The 19,517-nt window shown below is 47.3% G+C and overlaps 2 pseudogenes; both read right to left on the minus strand.

Annotated features, from left to right (window-relative positions):
- Window positions 1–7,381: 7,381 nt before the first annotated feature.
- Window positions 7,382–16,006, minus strand: LOC144826752 (28S ribosomal RNA; annotated as a pseudogene).
- Window positions 16,007–17,141: 1,135 nt separating this feature from the next.
- Window positions 17,142–18,908, minus strand: LOC144826733 (18S ribosomal RNA; annotated as a pseudogene).
- Between the last annotated feature and the right edge of the window lie 609 nt (window positions 18,909–19,517).

A 19,517-nucleotide genomic window follows, 5' to 3' on the forward strand; every position in this document is an offset into this window, starting at 1 on the left:
GCTGGTAATTTTGCTACTGATAATATGTGTACTTGTATTCTCCACCCTGCTTCTCCCCCTCCCCGCCTCCCTGCCTCACCGTAACTCCCTCCACGGCCCGCGGCTGCTTATAAGTGTTGCTAACTCTTATTCATTTACAGCATGTTAACATACTATCACCATTCACTTTTTATGTACTAGTAACTATGCTGGTAATTTTGCTACTGATAATATGTGTACTTTTATTATCTAAGGTACTACGCCTGAGAAGACGGCATTAGTAAATAAACATTTCAAATACACATGTGTTCTTCTTAACTCCATGTTCTGGTTTCTAAGAAATATATAACGACCGACTGTTCATGAGTTCCACGTATCCTGAGGTACTATAAGTTCATATTCTGGATTGTCTAAACATTGAGAGTTTGTTATATCCAATGTGACACTGTACCTAGCTTGCTAAATAGTTTTTGATTACTAACGTGAGTTTTGGGACACCCTAATTCGCCGAGGTTCCAATCCTCTGTCCACAGTTCTGTGTGAGAACAGAAACCCTGCGACAGGGGCACCCCCGACCCTTGCTGGACCTTCATCACACTTGCGATACAACTCCAGCAATGCGCCACCTTTACGGCACAGATACATCACGCATCTGTGCTGTTTTTGCCCCATGATGCGCCGCATTGTAAATGCAGCACACCATAGGTGACGGAACAGCGGCACAGAATGACTAACACATCCCTGGTGATGCGCCAGTCATCATAAATCTATCCCTATGCTTCTTATCTTGTTAGAGATGAACCGCCATATGTATCATCAAAGTTATTTGCATTTCCTAAATAGCGAACTTTAAGGAATAAATAGCGATTCTTTACCATTCCTAGTTTGCGATGAGCTATTTGCTAATTAGCCGAATGTAGCCCAATGAAGCCCAATGTAGCCCAATGTAGCCCAAAGATGGCCGCCAGACACACAAAAAAACAAATGTAGCCCAAATATCAGCCAGATGTAGCCCAACTATAGCCCAGTGACAGAATGACCAATCAGCTTCGCAAACCTCCGTTACGCGAAGCGGAGCGCTGTTACAGATATATATCTTTTTTTGAACGTTAATTTCTCAAAATCCACTGGAGCACATATATTGAGACCTAGCAAAGGCACATCGGGCTACCAGTCCCTAATATTTTGCCAAGTTTCGTGCAAATCCATTCAGCCGGTCAATTATTATTTTTATTATTTTTTTTTGCCCCGCGGGGCCCTTTTAAAACCTCCACATCAAACCTAGGGGGTCAGCGAGGATCTACTATGCCCCCTTATAGTTATTTCCCCCTTTGTTTTGACCTCCTCTTGTCTCTCGATCCTACCGAGAGACAAGATGGCGGCCGCTACGGACTGTTTGGAATGTTGACAGACGCCGGAGAACCAATCAGCTTCGCTTCACAAAGCTCCGTTGCGCGAAAAGTCCGCGAACCAGAGCGCTAACCGGTCCGCTGTTACAGATATATATCTTTTTTTAAACGTTAATTTCTCAAAATCCACTGGAGCACATATATTGAGACCTACAAAAGGCACATCGGGCTACCAGTCCCTACAATTTTGCCAAGTTTCGTGCAAATCCATTCAGCCGTTCGGGCTAAAAGTGAGGCCAACCGCCCTATGGAAAACTCAATGTTAAAAACACGTTTTGGGACCCCCCTTTTTTCTCGGCCCCCACTGGACGAACCCCCCCCAAATTTTCAAGGGCTGCTCAGAAACAAAATGTGCCATTTTCCTGAAAATTTCAGCCAATTCCGTCCACAAACGCCAAAGTTATTAGACATAGAATTTTCAAAAAACCCATAGAGAAAAAATCCTAACTATATATACCTACTGGCGACCGCCAGTAGGTAATATATATATATATAAATATATATATATATATATATTTATATATATATATATATTTATAAATATATATATATATATATATTTATATATATATATATATTTATATATATATATATATTTATATACATATATATATATATTTATATATATATATATATATATATATATATATATATATATATATATATAAAACAAAACCTCCGTCTTATTCGCGCTGCATTCTTCCTCACATGCACGAACAGGAACAGGCACGAACCCAGGTATAAGATGCCAAATTTACTTTATTGTTTGAGCTGTCGCCATAACGTGTCTGCTCTTCCGAGCCTTGATCACATGACAGCGTGCAATAGGAGTGAAGGGAGTTTTTAAAGTGCAAGTGCTACCGTTTCATTGGGCTGACATTTAATAAACATAATAAACAGACTTGATTACAATATCGACTAAAATAGAAGATATATACACAATGAGATAAAACCAAGTTTAAAAATGCAGGTGAAATACCGGCACTTCTAAAAATACATTGCACAGTCAAATACATGAAACCTGTAAGCAAATTGATACTGCTCTTCGAAAATATGCCCTAAATATCAGGTATGTTGAAAACCAAGTAAAATAACGGGTTAAATCCCCTTGGTGAAAGTGCAATTGCATACTGTACTGATGTTTCATTGACCAACCCATACCTAAAGTGCCACATTGGAAAGTGCAAAAGTGCAAAAGTGCAATAAGTGAAATTAAAAACATCAATTTCAAACATAATTCAGTTGGACAGTACTGTCCATGCTGATGGATATATACTGCCATAGATACAAACTACATATACATTCAGAGAAAATAGTTATAGAATATCAAGAGATATAACAAAAATGATCAGACTACTATCACGAGGTAGATAAGAACATAATGCATAGTTAAAAAGGGGATGTTTCGTACAGCTTCTCATATCTTAGATAATTTAAAAGGGGGGTGTATGTATAAAACAGGGACGCGCAATAACTGATCCAATTGATAATAAATGGTCATAGGATGGTGCATTAAGATATAAGAGTTGATTAAAACAACGAGTCATGTTTAAAACAATAAATAGTAATAAATCTTATAAATCACTACTTAAAAAGCCTTAATTGACTCTTGCACTCCAAATTTGTTCATGTATCCTATTGACAACCTACAGAGCCTAGTGTAAACATGTGTATAAATCCTCAGTGAGATTTAAACCCCCAGGCTGTTTGGTATTAAGCTGTAGGATGTATTTGGTTTCAAGTTTGCGCAATTTTGACTCCCTGTTTCCCCCACGTCTGCTGGCTAATACTGCATCTATAACATAGTACCGCAGACCCTTATTGTTGCTCTGATGGTGTTCTTTAAAATGTCTAGAAACCGGATAGGTATTTTCTTGTGAGGTTATGGCCCTAAGATGTTGCAGAATACGCTTGGGGACGGGAAGCTTAGTGCTTCCCACATAACGAATGCACACAGGCATTCAAGGTTGTAAACTGCATATTCTGTTTTGGATGTAAGCACTTTGCTAACTGATGTTCTTGATTTCAAAAACCATTCTTGTATGACATCCTGTTGGTGCCATATGTGCAGGCTTTACAGGTTTTGCACTTGTAAAAGCCTCTGTTGCTCTGTAGCCAAGACGTTTTATCCAAAACTTCTGGTCCTGTATCAACCAGTCTATCCTTCATGCTGGGCGCTCTGCTGAATGTTATAGATGCCTTCTTTGGTAGTAGATTGCCTATAACAGGATCCTTGAGTATGATAGGCCAATTCTTATTAACCATGCTACGTATGTCCTTGTGTTGGTTGCAATACGCAATAATGAAATGGACGGAATCAACAGCATTAGTGTTCCCTTCAGTTTCCAAAGACTCCTGCCTTGATGCCTCATCCGAGACATCGTATTTGGACAACAATGTGGGGCGGCTGATCATCATGCATTTTTGTCTAGCTTTGTCAATGATCTTACGTTGGTACCCTCTTTCCAGAAACCTCTCAGTGCAGGCAGCCTGTGCAAGTTGTAACTCCATATAATTGCTGCACAGTCGCCTAAGGCGAATCATTTCGCCATAAGGAATGCTCATTATAAGATGGGCTGGGTGTGTGCTTCCTGCATGTGTGGTAGTGTTGCCAGCGGTACTCTTTCGATACAGTCTAGTTTCTAACTTATTCCCGCTGGCATACACCTCAGTGTCAAGGAAATGTACTTTTTCTTGGCTCATAGTGACCGTGAAATTAAGGTTGTATTGATTCACGTTGAGCCTTTCTACAAATTCCAATGCCTCCTCCTGACTACCCCTCCATACCACAAAGAGATCATCTATGAAGAGGTACCATGCTATCACCTTGTTGGTCATCTCATAGTGATAATGCGCCATGAGGACCAGTTCTTCCCATGCACCCATATGTAGGCACGCAAAGCTAGGGGAAAAACTGGCTCCCATCGCCACCCCTTGCAGTTGTCTATATAGCAGGTTATTGAACATGAAGATATTGTGCTCCAAACAGAATTTAAGCATTGCAATTGACAAGTTGTTATGTTGATCGAACATGTCCTCCCTACATTCCAAATAGTACTAAACTGCAGCTATACCATCTGGATGACGGATACTGGTATATAGGGCAGTGACATCTAATGCCATCATCCAGTCACCGTCCTGCCAGTTAACCTTATTCAATTTGAACAAAAAATCACCTGTATCCTGTATGTATGATTTTAGGGATTTAACATGACCTTGCAGAAAATAATCAATATAAACCGAAGTCCTTTCAAGTAGACCCCCACGAGCTGTGATGGGTCTATCTAGGGGATTTACTGGGTCCTGGTTGACCTTCGGTATGAAATATATTGATGGAGTCACCGGATAGTCAGTTTTCAAATATTTGTATTCTGCTTCCGATAATAACTTCCTCGACCTCCATTTGGATAAGAGTTGCTGGTATTCATTTTGCATGGCCTTGACCATGCTCACGTTCATCCTTTCATAAGGGTCACGATTGTTCAATTGATTGTAGGCTTCCTTTTCATAGTTAACCCTGGTCTGCAGAACAACATTGCCCCCTTTATCACTGGGACGCACAATAATGCTTTTATCCTTACTGAGTTTGGATACCAAAGACTCATATTCCATGGTTGACTGGTCATATTTGTAATGACCCTTGCATGTCTTGCTGTGTAAATCCTTCAGTTGACTAATTAAATTCTCATGAAACACGTCAATGACGTCGCGTGGCATAAAGGGACAGAATGTAGAGGGTGATCTGAACGGTGTTAGGGGGGCTCGCATGGATGCACTCGCTGCTTCTCAATCTGCACCCATAGTCCCGATATTGAGGTCCATATATATATATTCAAATAAATGTTATATTTTTATATCGTATGTGCGGAATAGGAGACTCGAACTCTGGTCTCCCATGGGGGATAAAAGAATCATAACAACAGTGTCCCGCCCCAGTGGGCTATTCCGTTCCACAGTCCCCAACTCCTTAAACAAGGCCTGTGTAGCCAAAGTTAGCGCCATCCGGCTATCTACTGTCGAACAATGGGTTATAAACATTAACTCACAAACCCCATAATATATACAGCACAGTTCTCAGAAATATCCAATAGTGTGAACACCATTCCGCCATAAACATGATAAATCACAGCAGTGTAATCCCACATTAAGCCGGATGCATTTGCACATTTTACCACTCAACACAATGAATGGCACACTTATTGTCTTCTTTACTGTATTCTGCCCAAGTGGGCATAAGCCATACCACCTGCTACAATACAACTTCTTATCCTACCTCGTGCCTTACATACCTGTCTGCATAAAGTGCTAGTGCTCAAAATAAATAATTACAATTTAATACAAGTTAACACCAATGAATAGTGGGGGATCGCAGCAATGTTCTCAATTTCATTATAAATGGGTATGAAAATCTTCTTCCATGTTCAAACCCTCGGGGGTCTTTGTGTAGAGCATTATGATATAATTAGATTCATGTCTTCTTAATTTCTTTACTCGATCACCCCCCCTTTCACTCAAAGGGACTGCATCAATAACAAAGTACTCTAGACCTTTAGGTTCTTTTCCATGCTGGCGCTTAAAGTGCCTGGCCACAGGGTATGTTTTATCCCCATTTTTAATGACTCTTGCATGCTGAGAGGTGAGACTGACCAAGAATTTTAATTTTTAGCAACTTACCCATGTCTAAGCTAATCTCAGGGGAATTCATAGTAAGAGTGTGATTGAACTCTTCTGAATTAACTTTGTACTACGGGTATATAAAATATACTGTGGTTATAGGATCCTAAGATTTATTGTGGAAAGGAAAGGGCCAAAGAAACTGGATGCAATTTACTTTAGCTCATTCATTTTCACACAATCAAATATGCTCTAAAGGTACAGTATGACCATGTCATCATCTTATTCTTCCATTGAATTGCTGACGCCATTTACTGTGCTACAGACTGCAAACCAATTGCTTACTGTACAACTTAACAGCCATTAATGGCATGACCATCATTCTCAGTCCTTCTCTCAGTGCCTATCCCACAACCTCTTTGCCCCATCGATCTCTTTCTGCGCACCTCAACACATGGTCCCTTCTCCCACTGATCTGAAGGAATGCCTTATAAATTACTTGAATGAAAATGTTACAATTTACCCTTAAAGTAGTCACCCATATTAGTGTAGTCGTTTATCTGGGCCTGGCTGCCTTATATAAGGGTTCTCTGCAAAGTAAACACACTTCCTGGTCCCAGCTTCCGAACCCTAGCCAGGCCGGGGAGAGCCTCTCCGGGCCCCGGCGGATCCCCGTCACCAGTGCCTGGACCATCCGCATGCTTCCAGGACGGGGTGCTCCCGCAGCCTGGGACCATGGGACGCAGCACGAGCCCTGGCCCGGTCCCAGCTTCTGAATGAAAAGTTGGAATTAGCCCAGCCACCAGCCCGCAGGGCCATCTGGTCACCCAGCCCTCAGGGCCATCTGGTCACCCAGCCCACAGGGCCATCTTGTCACCCTGACCGCAGGGCCATCTAGTCGCCCTGAGGGCAGGGCCATCTGGTCGCCCAGCCCACAGGGTCATCTGATCACGCAGCCAGGTGACCAGATGGCCTGGGCTGGCCCAGCGCCCAGGTGGCCTGGGAGGTTGCCGTACCCAGTCACCCTTGCAGTCTGGCGAGGCTGGCTGGGTGCACCGAGGCAGCCACTCGGGAGGCTCCTTCCCCCGGGTGGCTGCTGCTTGCCTCCCTGCCTGACTTGCCCAGGAGCAGCGGGCAGGGGAGGCCCGGTCGGCCCAGGCTATCTGGTCACCCTGACGACCCGCAAGGGATGGTGGCCCCCATCCCCGTTGGGGAAGGGACAGGAGGGCGAGGCCCCCCTGCCGGAGGGCACATGGTGGAGGCGGCCTCCTGCTGGCCCGCGTTCCCCCCTCCGCATCCCTCATGCCAGTCCGGCAGCAGAGGGACTCACCCCTGGGTGTGGTGGAGGAGGGCGTCCGCGGGCACCCATGCACAGAGAGGCAAAAGCATGACTCAGAGGATGACTTTCAATAGATCGCAGTGGGGTAGCTGCTCTGCTGCTTACGAAACCCTGACCTAAAATCAGGTTGTCTACGAATGATTTAGCACTGGGTGCCCCACGAACATGCGGTGCACTAAGGGCAATGGAGGCGGCCCCCTTCCGTCCATGCTCCGGTCCCTAAGCGAGCGGCTCTGGGCACCGGCCCCTTGAGAGAGGCCGGCTATCCCAGGCCAACCGAGGCTCCACGGCACTGCGGTATTGTTACGGTTTAGGGGGGATTATGACTTAGAGGCGTTCAGTCATAATCCCACAGATGGTAGCTTCGCCCTATTGGCTCCTCAGCCAAGCACATACACCAAGAGTCTGAACCTGTGGTTTCTCTCGTACTGAGCAGGATTACTATTGCAACAACATATCATCAGTAGGGTAAAACTAACCTGTCTCACGACGGTCTAAACCCAGCTCACGTTCCCTATTAGTGGGTGAACAATCCAACACTTGGTGAATTCTGCCTCACAATGATAGGAAGAGCCGACATCGATGGATCAAAAAGCGACATTGCTATGAACGTTTGCCGCCATAAGCCAGTTATCCCTGTGGTAACTTTTCTGACACCTCCTGCTTGAAACCCAAAAAGTGGGAAGGATCGTGAGGCACCGCTTTCATGGTTTTTATTCATACTGAAAATCGAGATCAAGCGAGCTTTTGCCCTTCTGCTCCGCGGGAGGTTTCTGTCCTCCCTGAGTGCGCTTTAGGACACCTGCGTTATCGTTTGACAGGTGTACCGCCCCAGTCAAACTCCTCACCTGCCACTGTCCTCGTAGCGGGTTGTGCCCGCCGGGCGCAGGATGCCGGGTGCTTGGAGCCAGATGCGAGAGCCCCACGGGGCTCACCCCCACCTAACCGGGTAAGTGAAACCACGATAACAGTAGTGGTATTTCACAGGCGGCCCAAGGGTCTCCCACTTATCCTACACCATTTATGTCTCTTCACAGTGCCAGACTGGAGTCAAGCTCAACACGATTATCTTTCCCCGCTGATTCTGCCAAGCCCGTTCCCTTGGCTGTGGTTTTGTTAGATAGTAGATAGGGACAGTGGGAATCTCGTTCATCCATTCATGCACATCACTAATGAGATGATGAGGCATTTGGCTACTCTGTATCACCTCGCAGTGGGTCATTCTGGGTTATTATGCTGCCCATCAGCGTCAATTCGGTTTTGCTTCCAATAATACAACATTCTTGCGCTCCGGAGTATAGCCACAAATGCTGTCCTCACTGGAACTGGGATCACGTATAGGCCAGAGATTGTACACCCTGCAGTACTATTCCAACATTTTTAAGATTGTCTACGAACAGTCCTGAGAAATTAAAATATGATTAGCAGAACATCAATAATCAATGTGTGATAATTATGTGGATGCGATTATTTGAGACCTATTCATCATTCAAGACATTTCAATAAGTATGATGTACACACTATATCTACATTGTTATAAGCCCACATATATAAAACAAAAATACACATCTACAAATTGCACATCTAATTAGAAAAAGCACATCTAGAAAAATTCACATCTATAAAATTTACATCTATACTAACTCTTGTGTCAACTATAAACCTATATGTTAAAACATTATGCTTTATAAGGGTGACATGTGTCCTGCAAGAAAGTGTACATCTCAGTATAAGCTTGATACTCAATTGTCCATGAATACTTGGCACATTTTAAGAGTGTCCATTAAAGTAGTCAGGCAAACACTTTTCTTGAATGGAAATGCCATCTGTAGACCTAAATCAGCTAGAACAACATCATTACATTGAGGCCAAATACCACGACATCCAACGATAAAGCCATGAAATTTAACAGTGTTACATTTTGTGAGATCTTTGATTTGCTGTGACAGATCCTGATAGTATTTCACTTGACTCTCAAACGCTAATTCAAGGGAATTCTGAGAATTTTCATAACGAATTAAAACATCAATCACTGCAGCTGTATCATTTTTGGTAAACACTACATCTGGTTTTCGTAGTTCCCCTTGAATATTCTTAACATGAGGTTCCCTGTATGCCATCCAACCACACCTTTTTGCTCTATCAATGAGCATTTCCAGAATTTTGTTATGTCTTTTTATCCTAATGTCCTTAGTTTTAGGACATGTGCCTGAAATATGAGAAATCGTTCCACAAACATCATTACAATACCTACATGTAGCAAATGCACGATTTCTTCCCCTAGTGATGGTTTCTCTGGTATATAAAACATTTGCTCTTAGCATCAGCGTAGCTATGTACTGGTTTTCTTTCATTTTGTTATGCCTACTGATCCAGAAGTTTGAGGTTGGATTATTTGCTAAGTATTTTATACCATCACCTTGGACAGGGAGTTTTGCCCATTTCTCAAACTCTTCTTTTCTCCAATCATATGTTGCTAACAAATTCAAATCATAGCTCAGAAAGTTACTGTCTAAAATGTTAAGTTTGTGTGTTTTGATGATGTTATCAATTTTTTCATTCATATCTTCTCCTGCATACATGAATGAATGCGCTATGTACAGGTCTGGAGCTGCCCTGAGATACAATAAACTATTGACCTTATTGAGACCAATTTGTGTACATAGTGTTGGAATACTGAGGCCCCCAAATGATCTTTTCAAATATAGGAGACCATCACATGTGTATGCAGGAAGGTGTAGAAAGTGTTTGACATACTTTCTCATTGTTTGATCCAGAACATTTAAAGTTTTTGCTTCTGTTCCTGTCATTTCTGATTTGAATGATAGTTTAGGTACAAAGTACTGGCACAACATTTCTATTTTCTGCGTGGGCTTAAGTGGTAGATTATCAAGTTTTTGAGCCCAATTGACAAGAACCTCATTAATTTTGTTGTTGCTTGTATGACCAGTGTGTGGATCAAAGTTCAATCCGAGGTATCTCTCACTTTCTCCTGGATGAATATTTTCAATGTTTTCTTTTTCAAATTGCCATGGTTTGCAGTTGTTAACCGGGATTTTATCTTTATGGTGACTGATATAAAATCCATGTGTCTTTTTCACATTGGGTTTTAATCCTGTGGTTTAACTGAACTTTTGAATGATTTTCAGATTTCTACTCATTCCTTCCCATGTAATGCTGAGTACTGCGATGTCATCGGCAAAGGCGAGAGCAGTGATTTGCTCAATAAGACCATCTGATCCAAATGTGAAGCCCTTGCCATTTTTCTGAAGATCACAGATCAGAGGATCCATGGCAATGTTAAATAGTAGTGGGGATAACGAGTCACCTTGTTTGACCCCAGATTTCATTGTTATTTCAGGAGTTGATTTGTTGTTCTTTTTCCTTGAAAGATGTCGAGTCAGTGTATAAGTCTTTTATTATGTCTCTGATGGAACTCTTTGCCTTGCGAGACTCTGTATAATGTGACCATGGCTGACAGAGTCGAAGGCTTTTGATATATCAATGAACACAACTGCTGAGTGACAGTTTTTTCGTGCCCCTTTTATGATATTTTGCAGGAGAGTCAGATTCTTGAGACAACCTCTCACCTTCATGAAGCCTTTTTGTCTCGTATTCAATTCAACAAAAAACGAGAGTCTTTTAGTTAATATTTTTGTGAATAACTTCATGAATACAGTACCAATGGTAATTGGACGCCAGTTACTGATTTTTTTAAGATCACTAATAGGTACATTCTTGAGTATCAAAATTGATCAGTTCTTTTTGATAATTTCTGGTACTCTTCTCATTATCAACTAAGACGATAGAATTCTGGGCAGCAGTCTTGGTTGTTTGCTGTGTACTTCATACTAGTCATTCAGACCAATCTTATCAGGCCCCACTGCTTTCTTTAAATTGGAGTTCTCAAAGGCATGAGTTATTTCGAGCAGTGTTATTTCTTTACATAGATTTCCAATTTCATAATCCTCTGGTATCCGATCAATCGGCATGAAACTAGGATTTTTCTTGTTTTCTTTCTCAATTATGTTTTTGTAGTATTGAAAGATTTCATCAGCACTGATTTGGCAAGTGGCATCTTCTGCCCCATCAGTGATAATCCTGGCAATTTTCTTTTTGTCTTTTTGAAACATTGCCTGGTATTCTTTATAGCTGCCCTTTGCTTTGGCATAATTTTTCTTGTAAGTCCGATGAAGCCTTCCGTTTTTCTTGTCTTTTTTTGTTATCTTGTTCTCTACTGAGGCATTCTGGTGCTCCTCTTGAGCAGAGTTCATAGGCTCATTATTGAGTTCTCTTGCTGGTTCATTTGTTGGTACACTTGCTGGTGTAGGACTTATATCAGTGGTGTTTTCTGCGATATAAGTCAGTACCTCATCCATCAGATCCATATCAGCATCGTTTTGCTCTAAGTTTTGGGTGTACTTCTCGATTTCTGTGATTCTGTCTTCCAGTACATTAAAGTTCTTGATTTTTTGCGCACGTTTGCGGTTGATAAAGTCTTTGCGCTTTTCTGTTGTTACTTCCATTGTAACCTCTGGTTCATCGCAAGAGACGTTTTCCGAAACATTTGATGCTTGCAGTACATCTTTTGCGGATTTTTTGCTTTTATCTCTTCTATCTCTTCTTTTTTCTGCAATTTGATTTCAATTTTTATTGTCAAAATGTGGAACCATCAGCGCATTAATATTCCTCTTATTTTCATATACTTTTTCCAATTCTGCTAGTAGCAGTATTTCTTCCTCTGACCATAATTTTGACGGTTTGTTGCTTGCTAGAGCTGCTAGTCTAGACTCATTTTGCGCTCTTGGATGCGCATGCCGAGCATGTTGGGAAACATCAATTTTTGTTTCAAATCTGAGGTCACAGAAGCTGCACAGGAATGGCAGCTCTCCTTTTTGAGGTCTTCCTTTACATTTGCCATTATGGCATGCAACATTGTGGTATTCAGCTTCTTTATCACATTCTGAACAGTTTTAAGATAGAAGCCTTTGTGTTTGTTGGAGACATGTTTTCTCAGTTCTTTAAAAGTTCCCATTATGTCTCCACATAAGTCACATTTATATTTTTTGTTTGGGTACTTCCAATAAGTGACTTTTTTTGTGTAGTCACTTTTCTTTGTTATTACATTTTCGCTGACCTCGTACACATCGGGTAGAGTTACAAAATTTGCTGTACCAATGTCATTCTTGGCTGAGGAGGCCACAAACTCAATGGATTTTCTGAGGTCTACTGTTGTGTATTTTTCTGCTATGGAGGGTGAACTAGGGCCTATATCGTGATCTGAATTGTTGTTGACTCTTGCATTGTTTGAAGCGGGTGCTGGTTTGTCAAATTTGGTAAAGAGGTTAATGATTTCTGGGAAAGACAGCACCTCCTTACGCCATCTTAATAGAGTTGTTATTCTCCACGAACTATCCCATCTGGAATTGGGTTTGTTTGCTTCGCCATTTCTCACTATCTCGCTAGCTGCCATGATAGAACCTTGTTTGGCCTGTCTCTATATGCTTCTCTACGCAGAGTCTTGCACTACACTCCCGCCATGCACCCTTGCTTTATTGAATTTCTTCACTTTGACATTCAGAGCACTGGACAGAAATCACATCAAGTTAACCCCCGCTTTGGGCCTTCGCAATACTTTGTTTTAATTAAACAGTCGGATTCCCCATGTCCGACACCAGTTCTAAAACAGCTGCTAAGTGCCGGCTGAGACAGAACGCTGGCCCTGCGCCCCCAGGGAGGGGGCACGGGGAGAGGCGACCACTACAGCTGGGGCGATCCACAGGAAGGGCCAGGCCGGCGTCCAGACTCGCCCCAGAGGGAGGTGCCTCGTCCAGCCGTGGCGCGCGCCCAGCCCCACTTTGCACCCCAGCCCGACCGACTCAGCCTTTAGAGCCAATCCTTATCCCAAAGTTACGGATCTGAATTGCTGGCTTCCCTTACCTACATTGTTCCAACATGCCAGAGGCTGTACGCCTTGGAGACCTGCTGCGGATATTGGTACGGCCCGGCACGAGATTTACACCATCTCTCCCAGATTTTCAAGGACCAGAGAGAGCTCACCGGACGCCGCCGGAACAGTGACGCTTTCCAAGGCTCGGGCCCCTCTCTCGAGGCAAACCCATTCCAGGATGCCCTGCCCTTCAAAAAGAAAAGAGAACTCTCCCCGGGGCTCCTGTCGGCTTCTCCAAGATCGTTTGCGTTAGCGCACTGGACGCCGCGAGGGCGCCCATCTCTGCCACACCAGGTTCAGGGATCTGAACCCGACTTTTTTCGATCGACCGACTGACCTATGTTCAACTGCTGTTCACATGGAACCCTTCTCCATTACGGCATTCAAAGTTCTCGTTTGAATATTTGCTACTACCACCAAGATCTGCACCTGCGGCGGCTCCACCCGGGCCCTCGCCCTGGGTTTCCATGCTCACGCAGTAGCCCTCCTACTCATCGCGGCTTATCCCCCGCGGCTCTCAGCACAGGCAACGGCCGGGTATGGGCCAGACTCTCCAGCGCCATCCATTTTCAGGGCTAGTTGATTCTGCAGGTGAGTTGCTACACACGCCTTAGCGTATTCCAACTTCCATGGCCACCGTCCTGCTGTCTATATCAACAAACACCTTTTCTGGGTTCTGATGAGCATCGGCATCGAGCGCCTTAACCCGGCGTTCGGTTCATCCCGCAGCACCTGTTCTGCTTACCAAAAGTGGCCTACTAGGCACTTGCATTCCAGGCCCGGATCCACGCCAGCCAGCCGGGTTGCTTACCCATTTAAAGTTTGAGAATATGTTGAGATCGTTTCGGCCTCAAGACCTCTAATCATTTGTTTTACCAGATAAAACTGGGGGCTCCGAGCGCCAGCTATCCTGAGGGAAACTTCGGAGGGAACCACCTACTAGATGGTTCGATTCGTCTTTCGCCCCTATACCCAGGTCGGACGACTGATTTGCACGTCAGGACCGCTAAGGACCTCCACCAGAGTTTCTTCTGGCTTCGCCCTGCCCAGGCATAGTTCACCATCTTTCGGGTCCTAACACGCACGCTCATGCTCCACCTCCCAGACAGAGCAGGCAAGACGGGCCGGTGGTGCGCCTGCCGCTAGAAGCGCGGCGGTATCCCACCCCAGCCAGTGCGAACCGGCCCTCACCTTATTGCACCACAGGGTTTCGCTAGGTCCTCCGACTCGCGCACGTGTTAGACTCCTTGGTCCAAGTTTCAAGACAGGTTGGGTGGGTAACCTACATCGCCGCAGACCCCTGGCGCCCGGAATGGGCCTCCCCACCTGGTGGCGCGCCACTGTCTGCTTACCAAAAGTGGCCCACTAGGCACTAGCATTCCATGCCCGACTCCATGCCAGCGAGCTGGGCTTCTTACCCATTTAAAGTTTGACAGTAGGTTGAGATCGTTTCGTCCCCAAGACCTCTAATCATTCGTCTTACCAGATAAAACTGGGGACTCCAAGCACTAGCTATCCTGAGGGATATGTTAGAGGGAACCAGCTACTAGATGGCTTGATTAGTCTTTCGCCCCTACACCCAGGTCGGACGACCGATATGCACGTCAGGACCGCAACGGACCTCCACCAGAGTTTCCTCTGGCTACGCCATGTCTGGGCATAGTTCACCATCTTTTGTGTCCTATCACGCACGCTAATGCTCCACCTCGCCGACAGAGTGGGCTGGAAGCGTGGCGGGATCCCACCTCAGCCAGCACATGCCGGCCCTCACCTTCATTGTGCCACAGGGTTTCACTTGGCCCTCTGACTCGCGCATGTGCTAGACTCCTTGGTCCGTGTTTAAGACGGGTCAGGTGGGTAAATGACATTGCCGCAGATCCCTGGTGCCCCGCGTGGGCCTCCCCACCCGGCGGCACAACGTGGTCGGGCGCACAGAGAACAGTCCACGCCAGTCGCGCCGGGAGCAGGGGGCTCCGTCCCCCCGTCAACCAACCGGCGCGCCCCGAGGGGTGTCCAGGGAAGGGTGCCCGGGGGAGGACGCGGAGGCAGTCGAATTTCTCTCAGCCCCGTAGACACAGCAAAGCTGCTGCCAGGGGGCTGTAACACCCACTGTTAGTACGGAGAGCCACCTGCTATGCCGAAGTCTTCCGAGCCGACCCGGAGCCGGTCATGGTGCACTGCCACGGAGGAAATAAGCCCTATGGGGGCCGGGAGCCGGTCCCTCCCGGGCCACTGACCTTCCCGCCATGTTGAATCCTCTGGGCGGACTGCACGGACTCCACCCGTTTATCTCTCGATGGATTCACGCCCTCTTGAACTACCTCTTCAAAGTTCTTTTCAACTTTCCCTTATGGTACTTGTTGCCTATCGGTCTCGCACCCTTATTTAGCCTTAGATAGAGTTTACCACCCGTTTTGGGCTGCATTCCCAAGCAACCCGACTCTGAGGAAACCCGATCCCAGGTCACCGGGGGCCGCTACTGGCTTAACACCGTCCATGGGGTGAGCCTCGATCAGAAGGACTTGGGCCCCCTGAGCGACGCCGGGGAGTCGTTCTTCTGTATGCCACATTTTCAAATGCCCACCGCTGGGCAGGGATTCAGCGCTGAGCTCTCCCTCTTCATTCGCCGTTACTGGGGGAATCCTGGTTAGATTATTTTCCTCCACTTAGTAATATGCTTTAATTCATCGGGTCGCCACATCTGATCTGAGGTGGTAGTCGGAAGAATGACACCGGAGCGTCAAAGGGGGCTGAGGGGGAAAGCCAGGCCCCTCCCAGAACAGGGGCCTGGCATCCCGGCAGCGCATGCCCTCTTTCCCCGGATCAGAGCTGGAGGGGTTTCAACCTCCTCGGGAAGCCAACCGTGGAGGTGGGCACCCGAGGTGCGTGCGCGCGGGCAGCCAGTGGGACACCACGGACAGCCACGCAAGGCATGCAGCCAGGAGCCCAGGCACGGGTCCCGGGGCAGACCGGTCACTGGACCCCTTTCTCGGGGGCCAGGCACGCTGGTGGTGTACCTCCACGACAGGACCCAGTGAGGAATCATGCCACGGGCAATCGGGAGGTCTGACCTTGAGGGGGGATGAAGGGGAAGGAAGGGGGCTCCCAGTGTGACAGGAGCAAGCAGCCTCGCAGCCGCCGGTCCCTCCCGGGGTAACCGATTGGGACCGCACGAGTCTTCAAACCCCTCAGCCCGGCCGCATGGGACCAGGTCAAACTGGGTACCTGGCAACGAGGGAGGGTCGCTCCACCTGCACATCAACCGTCCATCACCGGGTGGCCCGAGCCATGCCAGCGGGCTGGCAATCAGCCCACCCCACCCTTTGCCCAGGTCAGAGGCGCCGGAAGGGAAGAGCCAGGTGGCTCCCCATCCCGCACGCCCCTCATCGAGAGGAGCCGGGGACCCCTCACAGGCCCTCAGCCCGTTCTTTTCCAGGCCGCCCTGCCACATGAGAAGGGCTGCTCCTCAGTCACCGGGGCCCTGGTGGGGCCGGGACTCGGGCACGGGAGGGCCTAGCCAGCGGAAGGGCCTTTCGAGGTATGGGTGATACCAACCTGATGATGCACTGCCTTTTGGTTTACTCTACCCCTGTGGTGATCGTGCCGGGTGAACTTGAGTTCCATCTCGGAGAGGGACAGGGGACGGGGCTGCCCCCCATGCCCGGTCCCTCACGCATAGGTCGGGCCATCCCCAGGGGGAAGAGGCCCGGCAAAGTCCTGGTCCTCACCCAGGCGCCCCATTAGGCCACGGACCGCTCTGCCAGCAGGAGTGCACCAGGACAGGACCGGGCCTTGTGCCTAGGGTGCGTGCTTGCAGCAGGCAGCCGAGGGCTACAGGCTGTTCCGCTGTTAATGATTCTTCCACAGGTTCACCTATGGAAACCTTGTTACGAATTTTACTTCCTCTAGATAGTCAAGTTTGATCGTCTTCTTGGCGCTCTGCCAGGGCCGTTGCTGACCCCGGCAGGGCCGATCCGAGGACCTCACTAAACCATCCAATCGGTAGTAGCGACGGGGGGTGTGTACAAAGGGCAGGGACTTAATCAACGTGAGCTTATGACCCGCACTTACTGGGAATTCCTCATTTATGGGAAATAATTGCAATCTCCAAACATTATCACGAACGGGGCTCAGCGGGTTACCCGCACCTGTCGGCAAAGGCTAGACACACGCTGATCTGTTCAGTGTAGCGCGCGTGCAGCCCCAGCATCTAAGGGCATCCCAGACCTGTTATTGCTCGATCTCGTGTAGCTGAACGCCACTTGTCCCTCTAAGAAGTTGGACGCCGACCGCTGGGGGGGCGTGTAACTAGTTAGCATGGAGGAGTCTCGTTCGTTATCGGAATTAACCAGACAAATCACTCCACCAACTAAGAACGGCCATGAACCACCACCCACAGAATCGAGAAAGAGATATCAGGCTGTAAATCCTTTCCGTGTCCGGGACGTGTGAGGTTTCCCGTGTTGAGTCAAATTAAGCTGCAGGCTCCACTCCTGGTGGTGCCCTTCCGTCAATTCCTTTAAGTTTCAGCTTTGCAACCATACTCCCTCCCGGAGCCCAAAGACTTTGGTTTCCTGGAAGCTGCTCAGCGGGTCATGGGAATAACGACGGAGGATCGCTAGTCGGCATCGTTTATGGTCGGAACAACAACGGTATCTGATCTTTTACAAACCACCAACTTTCGTTCTCGATTAATGAAAACATTCTTGGCAAATGCTTTTGCTTTGGATCATCTTGCGCTGGTCCAAAAATGTCACCTCTAGCGGCACAATACAAATGCCCCCGGCTCTCCCTCTTAATCATGGCCCCAGTTCCGAAAACCAACAAAATAGAACTGTGGTCCTTATTCCATTATTCATAGCTGAAGTATTCAGGTGACTGGCCTGTTTTGAGCACTCTAAAGTAAACGCTTTGGACCCCCAGGACACTCAGTCAAGAGCATCAAGGGGGCGCCGAGAGGCAGGGGCTGGGACAGGCGGTAGCTCGCCTCGCAGCAGACCGCCAGCTCGATCCCAAGATCCAAGTACGAGCTTTTTAACTGCAGGATCTTTAATAAACGCTATTGGAGCTGGAATTACCGTGGCTGCTGTTAAAGGATTTAAAGTGTACTCATTCCATTTACAGGGCTTCGAAAGAGTCCTGTATTGGTATTTTTCGTCACTACCTCCCCAAGTCGGGAGTGGGTAATTTGCGCACCTGCTGCCTTCCTTGAATGTGGTAGCCATTTCTCAGGCTCCCTCTCCGGAATCGAACCCTGATTCCTCGTTACCCGTGGTCACCATGGTAGGCACAGAAAGTACCATCGAAAGTTGACATCCGACATCCTAATGTATCGTCGCCGTCATGGGGACGTGCGATTGGCCCGATGTTATCTAGAGTCACCAAAGCGGCCGGGTGAGCCCGGATTGGTTTGGTCTGATAAATGCACGCATCCAGGGAGGTCAGTGCTTGTCGGCATGTATTAGCTCTAGAATTACCACAGTTATCCAAGAAACAGATGGAGCAATCAAAGGAACCATAACTGATTTAATAAGCCATTCGCAGTTTTACTGTACCGCCCATGTGTACGGCTTAATCTTTGAGACAAGCATATGCTACTGGCAGGATCAACCAGGTACCTACACCTGCTGACAGGGTGGGGACCGCGTGCCAGGCTCCCAGACCGGCAACCTTTGCGTGCCCCACCATCTCTTGGGAGTCTGCCAAGGGAAAGAGCCCACCCACCTGGGCGGGAGGGCATACTGGAGGGGTGTGGAGAGGTACGGTTGCATGAGCACAGGCAGGCCCAGCCTTCTCCCCCGGGAAGGAGAGGCAGGCCGAGGCACAGTCTGAGCAAGACACAGGAGTTCCGGAGCCTGGCAGTGGCGGCACCCCTTGGAACAGTTGCTTCCTATCTGCTGTGGAAATGTGCTGGGCAGAGATGGGTGACGTGTGACGCGCAGGGCCTACAGACCTGCTGGGCAGCAGCATTCAAGGGTTTGGCGCCACCGACCCCTTCCGCTCGTGTCAGACCACTGGGGGGCACGAGCTGCCGGGCCACTCAGCCTTCGCTTTGCTAGGTAAAGGGCCTCCAGCGAGGTGGCAGACCCTCGAGTAGGACGGTCCATGCAGAGTGGAAGCTCTTTGCACCAAACAACAGCCAAGGCTGGCGAAGCAGTCCATCCCTAAATGGATCAAGAGTGCCCAATCGATCAGAGTACAGCTGGGGTATCCCCTGACAGTATGC

This window comes from Lissotriton helveticus, chromosome 3_2 (assembly GCF_964261635.1).
Source record: "Lissotriton helveticus chromosome 3_2, aLisHel1.1, whole genome shotgun sequence".
Taxonomy (NCBI): Eukaryota; Metazoa; Chordata; class Amphibia; order Caudata; family Salamandridae; genus Lissotriton; species Lissotriton helveticus.